Genomic DNA, 22,593 nt, shown 5'->3' with positions numbered 1-22,593 from the left:
ATCATCAAAATTTGGGGTTCATGGCCAGGGAAGCTTAATATCATTCAGAACTTGTGGTCAATCCTCAAGAGGCGTGTGAACAAAAAAAAAAACACAAAGTCCGACAAACGCCAAGCATTGGTTATGCAAGAATGGGCTGCCATCAGTCAGGAAGTTGACTGCCAAGGCGAATTACAGAGGTTTTGAAAAAAAAGGGTCAACACTGCAAATATTGACTCTTTGCATAAACATAATGTAATTGTCAATAAAAGCCTTTGATACTTCTTTAATGCTTGGAATTATACTTCACTAGACCAAAGTAACATCTGACAAAAGGATCTAAAAAACACTGAAGCAGCAGACTTTGTGAAAAATAATATTTGTGTCTTTTTGAAAACTTTTGGCCAGGCCTGTACAGTACTCCATGCTGTATCCAGCTAGACTGTGTGTGGTAGCTGACAAAGACTCCCTTTTTTGATTAACTCATCTGCTGAGTGGCTCGATCTAGACAACAGAGTAAACCCTGAAGATTTACCTGCTACTTGAGATGAGAGTCCTCTCCGTTATCATTTTTCAATCAAAAGCAACCTAAATTGTGTTACAATACCTTACATAACCAAAAGATCTGGAAGGCTTGTCCACCCCCAATCCCTGGCTCTTTTTTTAATGCATCTCATCTTTAACGTACAGTATGGCTGGATGGGGGTTGGGCAGTTTACATATTCATTTTTTAATACCCTTTCATATTTATTTTGAGACAAACCCTTTAATTTAAGGAAAATTTCACTTCCAATTCCCAAACTTGCAATTCATTGGAAAAATCTGGGAATCTGCAAAACATGCATCAGATACTAGAGGTTTCACTAAATAGATCCATCTCCGGGTAAACAATCTTCTCCCAGAAGTTCTTACACTTCAGGGTTTTTAAAAAATGTAAGGACACCAATATTCTTGTTTCTCAGCTATACTTTGAAAATCGGCTTACTTTTTTTTTTTTTTTTTATAACAACTTCAATCAGCCTCTCTTTAAATAAAAACAATTTGTTCCAACTTCTACAGCTGCTATATTCTCTTCACGCCTATTCAGGTGCTACTAGACTGAATGTTACCCCCACTGCACTCTCTGATGTGTTGCTTAGGACTACAAGTATGAAGGGCTTGATCTCCCTATTCTAAACATATTTAATTACTCCATTTATACATAAATCTCCTGTGAAGTAAAGGCAGGCATGATAGACTGACCTTGCGCCACTGAAGAGGAAACAGGGGAGGAAATACTACAGGCACTATCACAGATCTCGCTTTCATAGATTAGCTCACTGAACTGCAGTTGGTGGCTGGATTTCTGCTCATTGCCAATGATAACTGTCTTTGATATTACCTATATGCTGTTTAAAGAAGGAATGCACTATGACCATGGTGCAGGCTGAGCTTTAGGGGTTGATTTACTAAAGGCAAATAGACTGTGCACTTTGCAAAGTGCAGTTGTTCCAGGAGCTTATTAAATGAGCAGAAGCACTGCTGATTTCCATCATCCAATCATGAGCTTGCAAAAATGCGGATTTTTTTTTCCTTGGACGTGATTGGGCATTTTTTTGCAGAGTGAAGCTTAAACTCATTTACCAATTTTTTTTGGAGCAACTGCCCAAATCAACCCCTTAGTGTCTTGAGCCTCTCCACCTTTTAGGTTCAATAGTAAACACCTGCCAATGCAGATTTGAATGTAATGTCCAATTAATTCCTGTGTGTTTTACCTAGCTGCCTGGGTTATACTCATAGGTCTCAGATAGCTTTCTAGGTACTCTGGGCTAGCTGTTAGATTGAAAATCCCTTTTTACCACAAAGTGGTTTTATAATACGTTTTACTTTTCTGCCCTGTGTTGCTGTTTTATTTGTTTTGTATGAATATGTAATTATGGTTATTGTTATAAAACATTGTAAAACTCTCTAAAATAAAATGGAAAAGCACCCATAACCCAGATTTTGCCTTTTGTTACAAGTTCTCCAGAACAAGCTATACATTTCCTGGGTTTCTTATTCCAGAAGGTGAGGAGGCTTGGAAACTGAAGCTCTATAGTCATGCTACCCAACACCACTGATAATATGGAAATGTTTCCATTACAAGAGCAGAAGGTTTCTCTTATTTCTCACAAGTCTCAAAAAAGATCAGACGTGGGCTTACAAAAGAGCACTTGTGACAAAGGCTGAAAGAACGTTCTAATTCAACATTAATTTGTGCCCATTGTACAGTATTATTTGCATTTCACAGCAGTCAGGCTTTTCTTTAGACACTGAATTGTGGCATTACTTTTCAGACTTTTTACTTATATGTGACTTCATTGCACGATAAAACTGGATTTATTCAATCACTTTGCTTTATTTAATTCTGAGAAACATTTTGATACAAGTGTTCTGGTTTGACATATTAGCAAAAGCCAGATTACCTGCAAGTTTTCCGAAGCAGATCCCTAGGATTCCGTGGGACAGAACATGCACTATTTGTAAAAGGTCAATATTCCTTTTCCTTTTTCATAAGTACCGTCCCATGTATCTATTTATAAAGCTGCTGTGTGCATTCTGTCCAATCATTTTCACCATATATTAACAAATGAGAAAATCCATAAAAATCGATTCTGCAGACTGCAAATTTTGAAATATTTATTTCTCCTCAAAAATTGAATTTTATTTATCTAAAGATTAAATAAATCAAATTAGAATGAATGAAAATGACAAGTGATCATTTTTAACTGCTCAATGTTTTTTGTAGGGGTGCCCCAAACTCAACATAAAAGGCCCATGCTTGACAGTATGCTGAAGAGAAAGACAACTGTTGTGAGAGCAGTGTTCTCTCCAAATAAAATATGCGCCCCCATCCCACACTGGCAATTATTAATATGAATTTGAATTTTTATATAAATTACAGTTTCTCTGCAGCAATAACCTTGTAATTTATTTATTTACCGACTGAACATTGTAACTTTCCTTCAGATGGAGTGATTGCTTTCTATGGTTTTCACTAATCACACTAGTTTGCACAATTTTGTACTGCATAGCATGCAGATCTCCAAGGTAAAATCGTATAAACTGGATATAACTATCTTAAATTTAACAGCGAGGTATGGTTAAGTGAAATGAAACATTAGAGAACTAATTTGACAGTCTTTATGCTTGGACCTGAAGGACTTAAACTTCCGGAAAGATGCTTTTTACTTCACGTCCCAATAACCCTATATCACAGGGCTAGGGGAAAAAAAAAAAACACAGTATACACTCAATATATGAATTTTTTAAAGACAAGTTCTTTGCAATATTGCACTGCAGAAAAATATTTAAGTATAAAAGGCAATGGAGGTGCTACTGTGCACACGCACACACAAAATGTCCCCTACACAAATCCACATTAAGAGTATATGCATGTAAAGATGCATGGATGTGCATTCTAATGTGAACAAGTGCTTGTGAACAGCTGCAGGCAACAAGGTGGTGTTGGAAGCCAAATGCATTAATCTCCAGCTGTTGAATATTGGAACGGAGTAAGCGCCTTCAGCTGGCAAATCCATGAACAATAAACAGATTTGTGTTGAAAAATCTTCCTCAACATTCACCGTCAGAAAGTAGGGGCAGAACTAGAAAACATTTTATTGTACTTGGGCATTTGATAACTTAGAGGAAAATGCTGCCAATATCTTACTTATAATAAAAGGGACTATGAATTAGATGTCTGTGGTAATGAATTATCTGCAAAATGCATACAAATGCTTTCTGGATCATCAAACCAAGAAACACTCCTAATTTTCAATGTAATATTTTTGTTAATACAGAACTATGGTTCTACATAAATAAGTAGGAATGTCACCAAGATAATTGAAAATAACCAATCCCCCCCCCCCCTCTAACAAATTATGCTTACAAGAAGTTTAAAAAGATTACCAACATATGACAGTATTAGCGTCAAGCTCACCGCCGATCGGAGTTACAGACGAACAACCCACTGCGATTAGTCCCGGGATGACGTCTACTGTGTGGAGCTGGAGAGTCACATGGGCACGCCCCGACGCGTTTCGTCATTCCGTCTTCAGAGGGCATGGTCATGCAACGCATCTCATCATCTAAATACCATAAAAGGCGGGACCCTTCCGTAAACGTCATCACGAGTGTAATCAGGTGATCGACCACCCACAGATAGGAGTCATACTGCATGGGACACTTGAGCACAGTGTCCCATCCATCCCTAGTGGCATTATCTCTAACTACAATGCGATCACAGAGATTGCATTATTTTAGTGAAGTGGATTGTAACATCTGTGGGTGTCGTTTCCAACCCGAACAGATATTTAACAACCTCAAAGTATTTTATTAAAACAATGTGTATATCATTATGCTTACATATAAAAGGCACTAAAATATAATTAAAAACATCAATGAATACCACTCTAAAATTATAAAATAATTCAACAAACCAAGAATATCTAGTTGTCTAACCTAGTTAAGAGGGCTAAATATTGTGACCTAATAAAGGAAACATATATACACGTAATAATATAAATATCAAAAACTAAGGATGCCAAAGTTTTAGTGCTTGTGTACAACACAATGGTGTGTTGGATCACAGTCCAAAGAAGCCAAGTCCATAAGAAGCGGAGAGAGATGTTATTCCCCCATTCCTAAATGGGCTGGGATATGTACACCCGATAAACCGGATGGTATACCTATGGATGCTTGTGCAGTTTTTGGTTGAAGATACATCTCATCAGTGGATGGACTATTTTCCTGATTTTTGCACAGGTGGATGTGACACTCTATGGTTACTTTTACATGGATTGTTTACTTTATTTCACTATGGACTAAACTTTGGACAATCTTGTTTTACATAAAGGTTTATGATTTTTTATTTATACACATATATTGGTTATCCACAGTGAACTGTGGTGGATTTACACACTTTATAGTGTATAATTTAGGGCATATCAGCCATTTGCAGTCACTCACATTGTACTTTGAATGGTTTACATTTTTACACGTTTTAACATGGTTCAGTCCCATTCACATTTATAGGTTTAGCGGGATTCAGATTTTTTTTTTTTTTTTACTTTTTACTATATTGGTGTTGTATAGGAGAATTTCTGCTTCCATTTTATTAGGAATTTATCATTTTCAGGCTTTTTGATATTTATCTTAGCGCAGTTTCTTTTTTTCTACATACAAGTATACTGCCTAAGAGTAATTGTTATTAAGCGTATCAACTTCTTTTTGAAAGTGTAATGATTCCCTTTTAAGTCGCTTTTTAATATATTGTTTTTTATACAAATATATTTTTAATTAGATATTGGTAATGTCTGATGCATCAGCTTTGAGCGTCATTATCAAATGGATTACTATTAAAAGGTGTATATATATATTTCTTCCCGGGGCAATAATTTAGGAAGAGGTTGAAATGTTATATTAGACAAAGCCAGATATTCTTGGTAAGCATAATGATGTACACATTGTTCTAATAAAATACTTTGAGGTTGTTAAATATCTGTTGGGGTTGGAAACGACACCCACAGATGTTACAATCCACTTCACTAAAACAATGCGATAGCAATCTCTGATCGCACTGTAGTTAGGTATAATGCCACTAGGGATGGATGGGACGCTGTGCTCAAGCGTACCATTCAGTACGACTCCTAGCTGTGGATCATCCGAACAAGCTTATGATGCCGTTTACGAAAGGGTCCCGCTTCTTATGGTATTTAGATGATGTTGCGTTGCGTAGCCATGCCCTCTGAAGATGGAATGGTGAAACGTGTCAACGCGTGACCATGCGACTCGCCAGCTCCACACAGATGTAATCCTGGGACTCATTGCGGTGGGTGGTTCCTCTAGAACTCCGATCGGCGGTGACCTTGACACTAATATTGCCACATGCTGGTTATCTTTTTAAACTTCTTGTAAGCATAATTTGTAAGAGGGGGGATTGGTTACTTTCAACAAACAGTTTGACACTATGGAAAGTATCCCCTTGTATTCCTACATGACACATCCACCTCATTGTACCTGGTAAGGAGAGCGGATTCCCTAGTAAGAGCACTGCAGCCTTACAACTGGAAGGATTCTACAGTACCAGTTAACACTTACCTCTGGTAAGCAAATACACAAAGGGGTGTGCACGAGGTGGAATGGTGAAGGTGTGACAGCAAATGATTCACAGTATAATATCTTGTCTGGATCAGAAGCATATCACCACGTCTTGACTTTTTATATATTTCACTTCATTAAACTGTCAATAGGAGGAGTGGGCTTTACACATTTTTTTATGCTCATTGCTAATAGATTGTTGGACATTTCAAGGAAAATTACCGTTCATGGTTTATGTATGGTGTGATCTCACATGAGAGGATTTTTTACTGTAGTATATGAGTTATCATATTTTTGAATATTTTATGGTATTCATAGTGCAATACTTTGTTATTAACAATTAGGCATATATTTTTATATTGGATTTTGTATTTTATAATAGCGGCTGAAGGTGCAGGTTACATTTTTTGATTGAGCACTGGGTTCAGGAGTACTGTGTATTTCTAATTTTTATTTTATATGCCACGCAAATTTGCTACAAATCGGAAAAGTGTCAACTAAAACCTGTGCTTCAAGTGCTCTGCAAGTGTACAACTTGTCAGTGAAAATGTGCAGCCAGTAAAGACACTTACAATTAAACACTGCCGCAAATTTGTGGCAAGTTATTCTTACCAGCTGGGTTGCCTATAAAACCTAGAAGCTAGTTGGCTACCATGCACAGCTGAATCAGACTCAGAGTGCTCCGGTTTTAGTAAATCTCTCCCAGTGTCTACTCAACAAGTAGTACATTTAGGCCGCGTACACACGGGCGGACTGTCTGACGGACTTGGTCCGCTGAAACGTGTTTCAGCGGACAGTCCGCTCGTGTGTGGGCTTCAGCTGACTTTTTCAGCGGATAGTCTGGCGGACTAAGTCTTTCGGAATTTCCGTAATATTGTCCATCCAACTTTGGTTTCAGCGGACAGTCCGCTCGTGAGTAGGCAAGTTGGACGGACTAAGTATGGCGCATGCTTAGAAAGGATTTACACGGCCGAAGGTTGCATTGCAGTGTATTGGACGTCGTATTTCTAGTCCCGTCGTACGTGCTGTACACGTCATCGCGCAAGCTTTCAGCGGACTGTCTGTTCATCGTGTGTGGTCAAGTCCGTTCATTCAAAAGTAGGACGGACTGTCTGTCGGATTGTCTGACAGACTTAGTTGGCCAGACAGTCCGCCCGTGTGTACGCGGCCTTAGGAAGTTTTATGTTCAATGCTGACTCCAGTCCTGTGTGCCTACACACTTTATACATTTATCGCAGTCATTTGTCCTCTACAGCTTTACAGGGGCTTTCTAATTATGCTGCAATTGTCCATCAGAAGATTCTGTCATGGGAAACTAGCAGGCATGGGGGTACTAGGTCCAGTATAATGGGGTATATGTACAGATATTTCCTATATTAATTAATCACCGTTTGGATGTGTTATGAAGACCATGTCTGTATAAACAACTTTTACCTGTACTGTATCTTTCTAACAAGGCAGGTGACACTAACACTGGTACAAGCAGGAACGCTACTAGTATTTGTCAAGATAGCTATGAACAGTAAAAGTGAACTAGATTATTTTCAAAGGACATGTTCACTATTGTCATAAACCTCCAAGCTCCCATCCCTTAACTAGGCTATCTTGATTATCCCCCCCCCCCCACCCCAAGTCCATACATTCCTACTTAATTAGCAATGGACTTTTGCACACTTGAGTTTTTCTTTCATTTATTTATTTATTTATTTTTTATAAAGTTAACTTGAAAGGCTCCTATATTTATCTGAATTGTTTTTTAATGAAAAGAACAAAGTATAGTTCATAGGCTGTGAATACATTTGTCCATTTGAAATTTTGAATGAATAGCTCTCAGCCCTTGAGTGAATCACTCAAATGGATTGATTAATAAAGCATTCAAATTAGAAACTACAGTTTGTTGAAGAAACCAGCTTACTCATGAATATTTAACACCACCTGACTGAAAATAAATAAATAAATAAAAAGACCATAAGGGGACGAAATATGAACTTGAGAAAATATATTCAAACATTAAAGAAAAACTAAAGATATTTTTAAAGCTCTACATGTGAAAATGATTTTTGTAAATCTTATCACTGCACCACTTTCCTACTAGAGCCCTTTTTTTCAGGTTTTACACATGTTGAGCCTGAAAATTCGCTAAAGCCCCCAAACATTATAGATTTTATGAAAAATGGTGGTAGTTGCAATTAATTATATCATATGATATTAGTGCACATGTTTATCAAACACATATTTTCAGCAAAAAATTCATGAAAGATAATTTTAGTAAACGTAAGCTCCGTATTTTACCAAAATATTTGGTAGAATATAAAAAAATAAGGTCATAGGAAAACAGATAACAAACATAGCAAGCCTTACAATTACTTGAGCCTGTGAACTGGTGACAAACTTAGTGATAGAGACGGTCCAAATACTTTACTGGTTACAAATTTATAGTTAACCCTGAATAATATCTCTAGAATTATTTCTCTCACCCCAATGTTTGTGGTGCTATGTAACATGTAGCACAATCATCAATTTTACATGAATGGCGCCTGACCCATGCATTTGACCTCATGTCTGTGTACGTTGGGATGGTGGTGTTTAAAACATTTTTTGTCTTATTTAATTTCTTTTTAACATTATTTTCTGTAACACTTAACTGTATTAAAACCACATAGGGGGTCAATAACCCCCTATGTGATCACATACTGTAAAAAGACAAGATCATTTCCTTAAAACTTTCTATTATATCCCTGATGTCTCTTCTGCCCCCCACTAAATTAACTCCATTAATTCCTTTGCTGGTTACAGTAGCTGGGGAAAATGAAGGCTGAACCTGAAAGTGATGCAAAATAATATTACACATGACAACACCCAACATGCCAGTTCCATATCCGTAGGTGGGACAATGGAGTACAGGAGACATGGTGGGGGCAGTTGGGCGGGGAGTTCCTACCCTTGGCGGGCTATTGGAGTGATCAGCTGCTTTTAAAGCCATGCAAATTACTTCACAAGCTCATGTCTGGGTTTACAAATTTAACCACACTGCCAGCTACTGTGTCTAAAACCTAATTCTACTAACTGCTTATAGATGGCACTGGTAGATGAGTAGTTAAATAAACGTATACAGAAGAGGGAAACTGCTGAAAAACAGACAATATGAGGCTTAAAGTCCACTCAAATGTAACATTTCTGGGTGCCACAACTGGCCAAAGAACTGGATGACTGTATGCAGATGTTCTCAGGTATAGGCTGATGTTCTTGTGCCCTGGTGTAAACATGTGCATGATCCCTAAACATGGAAATTCTGCAGTCAAGAAATACATTATGCAAGTGTTTATGCTGACGCAACAGCGTATACCCAAGTGTGGCCAGTTGTACGAGCCACTTGCAACTCACTGGGTGGGGAGAAACACCAGGATTTTACACTAGAGCAGGTGTTAAGCCTCAAACTGTTCAAGTGTACAAGGCCTTAAATAGAGAAAACTAGTAACTCTGGTGTTTGGTATCATCATTTTCATCACACTGAACATGGACAAGAGAAAGCAAAGGAAAGAACTGTCAGTGAAAATTAAGACCTGCATTTAAAAAAGTTAAAGGCTATAAGACCATACCCAAACAGCTTCAAGTTCCAGTGACTACAGTTACAAAAGCAGTTTAAGGCCCATAGGAGTGTATCCAACCACTCTGGGCATGATTGCAAGAGGAAAAAAATCATATTGAACAGAAGGAAAGTGTGAATAGTAGACAAGAAAACTTCCAAAGAGATATGAGCTCCAAGGACAAGGTACATCAGTGTCTGATTGAACCATCTGATGCTTTTTGAGTGACAATGGGCTCAAAGGGAGAAGACCCAGGAGGACTCCACTGTTCAAAGAAAAGCATAAAAAGACCAGACTAGAATTTACTAAAATGCATATTGACAAGCCACAATGCCTCTGGGAGAATGTCCTTTGAACATATGAAACAAAACTGGAACTTTTTGGCAAGTCACTTCTGCTCTATGCTCACAGATGCAAAAAAGTACAGCTTTAATAGTAAAATTTGAGACATTCCCACAATAAGTTTGTTATGTGTTGTCATTCGTGCAGCATACCTAAAAATAATTGTAAACAATGTTTATTACCTTGTAGCGGTTTCTTTGGAGTAGGTTTATACATAAGACACTATAGGCAAGCTTCTATGGCCATGAATAGATGGTAAGGCACAGATAAGGGACTTTTTTTTTTTTTTTAAAAGCACATTAAAATTCAATGCAGAACCCAAGCCTTAAAATCTTTAACCCTTAGTCAGGGCAGTGATCAAATCTAGTTTACTACTGAAAATGAAAATCAGTCAGCACAGTAAAGACAGGGTTAATTAAGGTAAACACAACTTCCCATAGCCCCCTTAATAATACATAAAAGAAAGAAAATTCGATATTTTACACGTATGCCACGTGAATGGGAACATGTAAAAAAATATGTAGTCGTTATCCCAATTTGGCTGAAAAATACAGTTTGAAAAGAACACCATACCTACTGTAAAACATGGAGGATGATCAGTTATGTTTCAGAGCTGCTTTGCTGAATCTGGCACAGAGTACTTTGAAGATATCTATGCAAGAATCTCAAGGAATTCTAGAGTAAAACAAACTGCCCAGTGCCATAAAGTCACAGGTTATGCTCCAACAGGACGATGACCAAATAACACACCTAACAATAACATATTGGGCTATTCTAAGTGACCTTCTATAAAGCCTGATCTGAATCCTATTGATCATCTATGGAAAAAGCCGAAATAGTCAGCAAGGAGAAAGAACCCCAAAAACCTATGACAGCTGGAGCAGCTTGCTCAAGAAGAGCTGGCCAAACGACCTTTTGGCAGATACAGAAATCACTGGTTTTCAGCAACTGCCTGGAATGGTTGTGCAACAAAAAATTAGGTTAAGGGTCTTATCTATTTTGTCCTCATTTTCATTTGTTTTATTACTAATTAAGTAAATTCATGAGTATTGCCTCATATAACAAAACCTAACAGTAGTTAATAGTAGTTATTAACTTGTATTACAAATTAAAATATTCTTTTGATTCAAAAACCAAAAGCAATGTTTGATTTTTATTAAATGCGGAATAAACAATGACAATGTCAATCACTTTTGTCAGATTCATGTTCTTTCAGAGAAAATTGTGGGTTATTCTTTTTTCGTGAAAGGGTACCAACAGATTTGGGAATGACTGAGGATTTTCTGGGGGGTGTTCTCTTCTCTCTTTTGACCTGATTTCACATTTAGGGCCTAGGAAGTCTATGTGTGCCTATGAAGAGTTTGGAGTTTAGAGTTAAAGGAAACCCCTTTTTATTTTTTTATTTTTAGTAAGAGAAGAGCAATGGGGGGGGGGGGATCTGTGTCCCCATCAGGTAGATTTCCCCTTGACCTCCTGTCCCAGTACAAAAACAAAAGGAGAAAATCCCTCTAAAATTAGGTAATTGCTGGTTGTCACCAGGATCAGCAGGAAAAGTGTCCCCAAACTTTTTTCACCAGATGTGAAAAAAAATAAAAAATAAAAAAACTTTGTTAACATGTACCTAAACTCCTCTGAGAAAGTGAACTCAGTTTCATTCAACTGAATAAATTCAAATGAACTTATTATATATGTAAAACACCTTATATATTAGGCAAAGATCATTGTACACTATTGTACATTGCAACATTTTCCAGTGAAGTACCTAGCAGAGCCTAAAAATATTAATAAAGTGGTGTGTTCTTTTTTTATAGCTTAAAAGGGAGACTTTTTAATGTTATAAATGAAGAATATAATAAGCTGTGATTTGTTAACATTGTTAAATTACTGGTTTGTATTAAGTGTAAATTTAATGAACGGTCTTGCTGGGAAAGAAAAGTAGTATTAAAAAGGCAGAGAATGCTACTTTTCTTGTAAAAAATGCTGCTTTAGGCTCTCCTAAAAAAACTTCAGACCTAAAAATACTGTAGCTGGTGAATTCTAATAAACAGACACATACCAGCCTGTGCCAGATTTTTACTGTTCTTTGGGTCCCAAGAACAGCCATCTTGGCTGTGGGAAGTCAGCTGTAACTTCCTGTTTCACAGCAAGCTGCCCACTGCACATGTGTCAGACACACTGTCCTCGCAGGCCAAGGATTATCTGAGCACCACTGGAGAGGGCAACATTTTATGAAGGAAAGGCAAAAAACGCAAACCCTCATTTCTTTTGGTATATCCATCATAGTAAACTGGATAATGTGTGTTTATGTTTTTCTTTAGGTTTTTGTATAGGCCTATTTCCTATGTATACTATGAAAAAACAACCTACATGAATGTCATATGTGTATGGTGCTGTAGTGCTATAGCTGCTGGTAGTTGGAAACATAGCACCATGGGATTGGATTTTCAGCCCACCAGACAGATTTGATTTAAAGAAAATGACTATACAGATGAAGTATGCATCTGTGAACCGATTTACATCCAAAAAACACATTTAAAAGAATAAGTTCACCTTTGTGAACAAGTTACACATTCTACCCATTTTTAGGTTGGAACATGTAACATGTTCCCACTGCTGCAGCTGCTCCCTCTCCCTGTGACAGCAGTACAGGGACAAGTTCCACGTACCAGCTGTCAATTTTTGAAATCAGTACGGCCGTGCGGGGCTCCACCCACATGGCTGCGTAAAACATTCACAAAGCTCTGTGTATGAATGAACTACAATTCCCGACATTGTTTGCAGCTGTTGGCTTGTAGTTCTCAAAGAACTAACAGGGTGCTGTTGAGCGCAGTGGTAGTTCATCGATTCTTTCTGTCCATGTGAACCTGCCTGGCTATATGATGTATGGGCAGATAGCTCATACTGGCAGTCTGTAGGAGACTTACATAGCACCAGCAATCTGCCAATTACCGTATATACTCGAGTATAAGCCGAGATTTTCAGCCTCTTTTTTGAGGCTGAAAGTGCCCCCCTCGGCTTATACTCGAGTCATCGCTGTCTGCCCGCTCGATCAGCGTGTCGAGCAGACAGACAGCGGCCATTCTATTCTAATTCAAAAGCCGCGCCTCCGGCTCCGCCTTCGCCTGTGATAGGCGGAACACTGAATTTCCCAGCAGCCTGTGTTCCGCCTATCACGGACATCCGCTCATCCTCGTACTACGGACGAGGATGAAAGGATGGCCGTGATAGGCGGAACACAGACTGCTGGGAAATTGTGTTCCGCCTATCACAGACAGGGAGGCGCGGCATTTGAACAGGAAAATGGGCGCCGACGAAGAGCGGTGATCCTGGGACGGGACCGGACGGAGGCTCGGCTCGGCTCGGCTCGGGACGGGACGGGACCGGACGGAGTCTCGGGACGGGACGGGACCGGACCGGACGGAGGCTCGGCTCGGGACGGGACGGGACCGGACGGAGGCTCGGGACCGGACGGAGGCTGGGGACACAGGTAGGCTGGACACACAAGGCCTCACACACACACACACACACACACACACACACACACGGATGGACACACACACAGGGATGGATGGATGGATGGATGGACGGACACACACACAGGGATGGATGGATGGATGGATGGACACACACACACACACAGGGATGAATGGATGGATGGACACACACACACACAGGGATGGATGGATGGATGGACACACACACAGGGATGGACAGGCATATCTCACCCTCGGCTTATACACGAGTCAATAGGTTTCCCAGTTTTTTGGGGGTAAATTGGGGGCCTCGGCTTATACTCGGGTCGGCCTATACTCGAGTATATACGGTACTGGTGCAATGCTTTCCAGGCTCCCATTTAAAAAAAAAAAATAATAATAATAATAAATGCAAATTTTTTTACCTGCAAAAAAAGTGCATTTATTTATTTTAATTGAACTTATCCTTTAAAGCTGGTCTATGCCCATATAAAAAAAAAAAAAAAAAAAAAACACAGATTAATGAGGCTCTGTAATCATCAATAAATGTAAATTTACAAATGCAAAAGGAAACTGACCTGGTATCAGCCTAGGTCAGTCCCTGCACAGCAGGGCTGGAGTGTGAGCGGAAGAAGCAGTAAAATAGGTCAATCAGTTCATGTGCGGACAAGGAGCATGCCAATAGGAAGAGAAAGCAGAGTGACAGAGATGAGCTCATTATTGTGCTGCGTCTCCTTTTCACTGTTCAATAACAGGTCCAGGATGACCTGAACTCAGAGGAAGCTGGTTGAATGGCCCTAGCAGTAGAAAATTTACTAAAGTGAAATCCTAGGGCTCACACACACTACAGCTTCCAAACTTGAGTTTAGGAGCTTTTGGAGTTTATTTTTATTTTTTTGACAAAGCTCCTTAACTCCATAAAAGCCTGTGTGTCCATGTACACATAGGCTTTTACAGGGGTTTAAAAGCTGCTGCGGTTCGGGGAGATTCAACCTCTCTCTCCTGAACACGGAAGAATCACGTTCAGGATAGGTATGCTTTGACCAACTGCCGCGTTTTGAATTTTCCTGCAGCCTGCAGTCATAATAGGCTGTGTGTACATGAAGCCTTAGGATTACATGTGAATATTACAGCACTGTTTGTCATTTTTCAGTTATTGAGCCATTTATTTTAATTGTGTTATTTTAGGCTATGGTCTGACTTAAAACGCTTGTTTCCCCAACATTTCATATTTCTGATATGTGCCTGCTGTACCATGTACTTGTATGAAAAAGTATCCTGTTCTCTTTATATTGCTTCCTTTGTGTGAAATCCCTGATGTTCCCGTCAGTCCCTCTGCTTTCCTATTCCTAAACTGACCACACTAAGCAGAGAACACACCATGGTCAGTTCTCCAGCTGCGCTGGGAACTCAGCCTGCTCACATCCAATGATCAGACTTGTCCTGACATCCCCACCCCTGCTTTTTGGCAGAGGCTTGCCGGCGGAAGCCAATCTTGTTCCCATACTATGGTGGCTGGTCAGGAGAGCAGCATCTCTCTCATTTGATGTCTGCACTTTGGATGGACTTTTTGCCACCCTGCACCCCATCACCTGTATATCTCGGGAGTGCATTCCTTAGCTTTGAGAAGGGTACCAAGTCCAGTTTACTATTTCCTAGTTCAGCTCCCAGCTTGCTGTATACCAGTTCATTGTAAAATGAAAGGGAATGGAAGTGAATGGGTGGCACTGTAAGCGGAAAGCTGAGCCAGGTAATAGAGCCGTCTTGCCTTGCTGTGTATACTGGCTTTAATTCTCTCATATGAAACAACTCCCAAATATGCATTTTAGCAGTGGCATCAGTAATAAACCCTTACTATATTCCTTTTATCACGAATGAATGCAATAGAGAGGGAAGGGAAATAATGTCCCATAGATTCTGTAAGAGAAAGGGAATGCAGCTGCCAGTTAAGACTTTCAGAGCATCGGAAGGATGGGCCACTGGCTTAGAAACACTTGAGTAAACTGTGTAATATCCAGTTTAGCTCTTAAGGAGAAAACAGGACTTTTGTACTTACGGTAAAATCCTTTCCTACTGATGCCTACAGGAGATCAGACACTAGGGCAGCACAGTGGTGTAGTGGTTAGCACTCTCACCTAGCAGCTCGCTGGTTCAAATCCCGACCGCCTCACTATCTGCCTGAAGTTTGCATGTTCTCCCTGTGCCTGCGTGGGTTTCCTCTGGGTTCTCCAGTTTCCTCCCACACTCCAAAGACATGGTGGTAGGTTAATCAGATCCTGTCTATAAATTGGCCCTAGTATGCGTATTTGTGTATGTGTTTGTAAGCGCGTTAGGACCCTGCTGGGTATGAAACTCAACTCAACATTAGCAAACAAAGTGGCAATTCAGCCAGATATAACCACTCCCATCATGCACCAGTTTTGCGGAAAAGCAGTAATAAAAGTGGATCATAAAGAGAGTAATGAACTCAAACTCACCTCCCAGAGGTGGTGGCAACAAAGAAGTCTGCAATCTCAAATTATGTTTTTTTAAGGGCCGACAAGTCCAGGTTAAGATCCCACAGGGTTACAGGTGAAGGTACTGGAGAAACCTAGGTTGACCTGTCGTGAGATTTCTGGTTGCTCTCTGATGGTTGGTGTATGCATTGTCTGACTGAATTTAGGTCAGATGTAACTCTGCAGTTGAAAGGTCCTGAACTGAAGAGTTAATCAAATGTTGACTGGAAGAAGAGCACCCCCCGGCAACCAAATTCCCTTCATTAAAGAGTGTCACCACACTATCAAGCTGGCATCATTTACAAGAATCTTGCAGACTGGAAGGAAAGGTTTCTTCAACTTCAGAGCTGGATTTCTATGCCAACAGGCCAGGGATAACCTGGTCCTGGGAGTCAGGTGCATGCTTTTGTCCAGTGACTGTGCCTTCTTGTCCCAATGACTGACCTGATAGATCCCATGCAGAAGATTTGTGCTCAACTGAAGTAGTTGAGTGCCTGAAGATCCAGAATAGGGCAAATGCCCCCTATTGCCTTGGGGACTGCAAATATGTTTGTATATAAACCCTAAAACCTTTTTTTCTAGGACAAGGACTATGATTACCTAAGAGAGTTGTACCAAAGCAGCAAAGATGTCTGCTCACCTTTTTATGTTGGCAGACTTGACAACAAGAAGTGGTGCAGAGGTAGAGTTTGAAATTCTAGATTGTAGCCCATAGATACCATGTCCCTCAACCATGCGCCTGAGTTGTATTCAGTCCCGGTGGTAGTAAAGGCTAACCGACGTATTGCTACTTTGAGATTGTGGGTGTCTCCTCACTAGAATGAGGACTTGCCTGCAGGCTTAGGCAATAGAGCCGAATTCCAGGCTTGACCTTGGACCTAGAGCACTGGAAGGAATGAACTCTTCTTAGTTTCTAAAGCACACGATTTTCCTGTTTGAGGCATAGGCTACATGTACACTAGCCCATCCTGACCATGGCCGCAGGCTATTGCAAAATGCTGGAAAAGCGCAAGGTGCATTTTTAATGCACTTTTGCCGTGACTTGCAGATTCCCACGGCTGGCGATCAATACGTTCCTATCCTGAACATGATTCTTCTGCATTCAGAAGGGAAAAGTTTTACCCTCACCTAAATGAGGCAGCTCCTAAGCTCTGCTAAAACCCTATGTGTACATGGGCATATAGGCTTTTACAGAGTTGAGTTTAGGAGCTTCGGGAAAAGAAAGTCAAGCTTAGGAGTTGCCAGGAGCTGCTAGTGTACATGAAGCCTTCATCTTCTATTGCTGAGGAAAAAGGGTGCTTTTTATCCCTTCTGTGCCACCCTTGATTAAAGCGCAAGTCCACCCTAACACTAAAATCCCTGCATCTACAGACATCCATGATCGAACACTAACCTATCTTGCCCTGTAAAAAAGAAATCAGTATACATACCTTTTTTTTTAAAGCAGATCCAATCTGCAGCGGCGCAAGCTCTGCAGAGGACACAGCCAACAATGGCTGTGAAATTAATGGGGAGTGTCATCACCCATAGATTTAGTATGGGGCTTCCCTTGTCAGCTGTGTCCTCTGTACCCATCTTCAAAGCAAGACAGCTCAGCGTGGGATCGAGTCAGGCTTAAAAAAAATAATAATAATTATGTATATTGATTTCTTCTTTACAGGGCTAGATATGTTAGTGTTAGATTGTGGATTTAACACTAGATAAGATATGCCAAGGATCAGAAGATCTGGAAGGCTGCAAGAAAAGTCCATCCAAAAGTCCATCAGGTTAGCCCGATGAAGGAGTATGCATGCTCCGAACTCGCGCTCCTCCCCACTCTCTCACCATCCGGAAGTTATGTGCCCAGCCACCCCTGAGCTGAATCTGAGAACCAGGAAGTGCTGGGAGCCACCAGTGCAGCCGAGAACATCAGCTGCCTCTCCACCTGCGAGCTGAGTGCCCAGGAGTGGGTGAGCTTCCTATACCATTTCGCATGCGCTGTAATCTCTACAATCTTGTGAGTTTAGAATCATCAGTCCTATATTAAAAAGGTTTTATCACACTGCACTTAGATGGCCCTGCTCTCTTCTTTGTTTTTTACTGTGTACAGAGCCCCTTCTAGCTTGTTATGAGCCAGCAGCCACCCAGAGTCAGCTCATCTGTGACCATCTACACACCTCTTCTGCATTTGAACTCTCATGCATGGACTCCCCATTATAGAGAGTAGATTAACCACCCATTTCTCTCTCTTTGAGCTGACAGAGCACACATGAATATTTGTATACAATATTTCTGTGGGGCCACCCCCCCATCCCCCGCCCCCCCCCCCCCCACACACACACACAGATCACAAATCCCACCTGCAAATAAGGCAGCTTCCTCTTCCACCTCTCTATGTCATGTGATATGTCACATGACAGAAGGAGAGAGGAAGGACGGTGGTCCATCCATTCCTCAGCAGCTCCATGCTGGGTCGAGGAGTGTACATTCTGGGAGGTGAAGGGTCAATTATTTTACCAGGAGTAGCCAGCCACTGCTCCTGACAGGAGTGACTCTGCAGTCACTACCATCAGCGAGATGGACAAGAGGTCAGTGCACGCCCCCCCCCCCCCCACTTTGTCCTGGCCCTGCTAGTGTACAATCTCCTGTAGGCAGCAGCATAACCCTCTTGTCTCAGAATTGATCTTGTATGCCCTAATAAACTATAAAGAAAAGCATTTCCTTGGTAAAGGCAATATGACCCCCAAAAACTGACCTTGTTCATTTTACTATTATATTCTTATGGCTTTGCCTGTATAATAACCGCTTCTTAGAGACATTTTTTTCAACCTTAACCAACTGCTTCAATTGAGACAGTAGTTTACCTGAAACATGTTTTGTGTGTTCTAGCACGGTGAGAAATGCTGCATAAATGAAAAAATCTCTCGCTCCAGTTATGCCATTTCATAGAAGAGATGCATTTAACAATGAGTGCCATCGAGGGAAGCGTGTTGTACACAAAGTTCATGTGGCCTACTTGGAATTCATAGATTTTGCACAGAAACATTGCAATTATCTTGTGTTTGTTCTCACATTGCCCGACAACTCTCAATGGTAAATCATAGAATAAACACATAGCTTATGCACTTTGCTTTGGTTGTAGTGTTTTTCTCAACCACATACCAAGGAAACAAGCATTTCTTCAACATTCCTGTAGAACGTATTTAAAGCTTTGTCATCGACACGCGATAATGTGATGTAATACAACTATAAATGAATCTGACTGAATAAACATCTGGTACATGAACATTCAGTGAAAACCACCAACACATCTCAGACTTCAGGGACCCCGTGTTTAGCAGATCTGTCCATACATACAGTATTGTCAGATTTAACAGATCACCCACATTAGATAATTAAAGCATTCCTATGATCGCTGTCTGCCATCTAGGAAGATTTACTGTCCAGTTAGAATTCCATCTCCCTATTAATTGAGTGAATAACTATTGGGTTAAGGGCTTTAAAAAAATGTGCTTTTTTTTGGAAAACCATTTGCACAGCTAACAAATCTAACCTACTTTCTCCTACAGCGCTGTATAAAAATAGCTAGCTCAATCTAATGTGATATGAGCGGTGTTATTTTTATACGGCGCTCCCAGTTCTGCAGAAGGTCTCATCTCAAAATCTCAGGTGGGTAATGAGCAAGTCAGGTCAATTCCTCCCATTAATCTGTAATGCCTCAATGGGCATACTTCTAATACCTGTGTACATTTAACATATTGGATGACACCTGCACACACAAAGTAAAATAGATTTACAAGAATATGTAATAACGTATAAAAAAAATTAATAAAAACACACAATTAACCAAACTTATAAAAATTTACCTAACTTAAAAAAATTAAAGCCAAATATGTGCATGGTAATGAAAAAAACGTTTGAACTGAGAAAAAATCCTGCCATCACAATCCATTCAAATCTGTATGGAGTATCCTGTCATTGAGTAGATTAACCGTGTGTGTAATTTTTACATAATGTTCTAGGGTGGGCTGTGCCCCACCAGATTTTAGCTGCAACCTCCCAGGTCTCAGAGTGCATCTACTGATCCATGAGCCAGTCTGATGCAGATAATTGATGCATGGGGGCTCTACGATGGGGGGCGGGACCTGATGGATGCATGGGGGCTCTCCGATGGGGGGGGTGGGACCTGATGCATGGGTGCACTCCGATGGGGGGGGGCAGGACCTGATGCATGGGGGCACTCCGATAGGGGGATGGGACCTGATGCAAGGGGGCACTCCGATGGGGGGATGGGACCTGATGCAAGGGGGCACTCCGATGGGGGGATGGGACCTGATGCAAGGGGGCACTCCGATGGGGGGATGGGACCTGATGCAAGGGGGCACTCCGATGGGGGGATGGGACCTGATGCAAGGGGGCACTCCAATGGGGGGGATGGGACCTGATGCATGGGGGCACTCCAATGGGGGGGGGGGCTGATGCATGGGGGCACTCCGATGGGGGGGGCTGATGCATGGGGGCACTCCGATGGGGGGGGGGGCTGATGCATGGGGGCACTCCGATGGGGGGGGGCTGATGCATGGGGGCACTCCGATGGGGGGGGGCTGATGCATGGGGGCACTCCGATGGGGGGGGGGCTGATGCATGGGGGCACTCCGATGGGGGGGGCTGATGCATGGGGGCACTCCGATGGGGGGGGCTGATGCATGGGGGCACTCCGATGGGGGGGGACCTGATGCATGGGGGCACTCCGATGGGGGGGGACCTGATGCATGGGGGCACTCCGATGGGGGGGGACCTGATGCATGGGGGCACTCCGATGGGGGGGGACCTGATGCATGGGGGCACTCCGATGGGGGGGGACCTGATGCATGGGGGCACTCCGATGGGGGGGGACCTGATGCATGGGGGCACTCCGATGGGGGGGGACCTGATGCATGGGGGCACTCCGATGGGGGGGGGCCTGATGCATGGAGGCACTCCGATGGGGGGGGCCTGATGCATGGGGGCACTCCGATGGGGGGGGGCCTGATGCATGGGGGCACTCCGATGGGGGGGGACCTGATGCATGGGGGCACTCCGATGGGGGGGGACCTGATGCATGGGGGCACTCCGATGGGGGGGGACCTGATGCATGGGGGCACTCCGATGGGGGGGGACCTGATGCATGGGGGCACTCCGATGGGGGGGGGACCTGATGCATAGGGGCACTCCGATGGGGGGGGGACCTGATGCATGGGGGCACTCCGATGGGGGGGGACCTGATGCATGGGGGCACTCCGATGGGGGGGGGACCTGATGCATGGGGGCACTCCGATGGGGGGGGGGACCTGATGCATGGGGGCACTCCGATGGGGGGGGGACCTGATGCATGGGGGCACTCCGATGGGGGGGGACCTGATGCATGGGGGCACTCCGATGGGGGGGGGGGACCTGATGCATGGGGGCACTCCGATGGGGGGGGGGGACCTGATGCATGGGGACACTCCGATGGGGGGGACCTGATGCATGGGGGCACTCCGATGGGGGGGGACCTGATGCATGGGGGCACTCCGATGGGGGGGGACCTGATGCATGGGGGCACTCCGATGGGGGGGGACCTGATGCATGGGGGCACTCCGATGGGGGGGGACCTGATGCATGGGGGCACTCCGATGGGGGGGGGACCTGATGCATGGGGGCACTCCGATGGGGGGGGACCTGATGCATGGGGGCACTCCGATGGGGGGGACCTGATGCATGGGGGCACTCCGATGGGGGGGGACCTGATGCATGGGGGCACTCCGATGGGGGGGGACCTGATGCATGGGGGCACTCCGATGGGGGGGGACCTGATGCATGGGGGCACTCCGATGGGGGGGGACCTGATGCATGGGGGCACTCCGATGGGGGGGGACCTGATGCATGGGGGCACTCCGATGGGGGGGGACCTGATGCATGGGGGCACTCCGATGGGGGGGGGACCTGATGCATGGGGGCACTCCGATGGGGGGGGACCTGATGCATGGGGGCACTCCGATGGGTGTGGGACCTGATGCATGGGGGCACTCCGATGGGTGTGGGACCTGATGCATGGGGGCACTCCGATGGGTGTGGGACCTGATGCATGGGGGCACTCCGATGGGTGTGGGACCTGATGCATGGGGGCACTCCGATGGGGGTGGGGCCTGATGCATGGGGGCACTCTGATGGGGGTGGGGCCTGATGCATGGGGGCACTCCGATGGGGGTGGGACCTGATGCATGGGGGCACTCCGATGGGGGTGGGACCTGATGCATGGGGGCACTCCGATGGGGGGGATGGGACCTGATGCAGGGGGGCACTACAATGGGGGGGACCTGATGCATGGGGGCACTTCAATGGGGACACCACATGTAGGGCACTCGGATGGGAACTTGGTGTAAAGGACGACTCTCATAAGTACTCATGATGTAAAGAGGGACTCTGATGAGGCCTCCAGATGAAAAAAAGGGGGCTATGATAGGAACATGTGATATAAGGAGGCACAGGTTCTGTTTAATGACCCTAATATAACAACAGCCTAATACATACTAGTGTGCCCCAGGTTGTGACACTGTGTGACAGACTGTTAGTGACTCACACACAGTGTTGACATTA

The 22,593-nt window shown here is 43.1% G+C and overlaps 1 protein-coding gene across 5 annotated transcripts in view; it reads right to left on the bottom strand.

Annotated features, from left to right (window-relative positions):
• Nucleotides 1-22,593, bottom strand: part of WASF1 (WASP family member 1) — a 222,176-nt gene that overhangs the window by 35,103 nt on the left and 164,480 nt on the right. The window lies entirely within an intron of this gene.

Source organism: Lithobates pipiens, unplaced genomic scaffold (genome assembly GCF_037356315.1).
Source record: "Lithobates pipiens isolate NorthernLeopardFrog02 unplaced genomic scaffold, aLitPip1_a1.2 Scaffold_18, whole genome shotgun sequence".
In the NCBI taxonomy this organism is placed as follows: Eukaryota; Metazoa; Chordata; class Amphibia; order Anura; family Ranidae; genus Lithobates; species Lithobates pipiens.
Note: the sequence above shows the minus strand (reverse complement) of the source record. Positions and strands in the feature narration are given on the sequence as shown.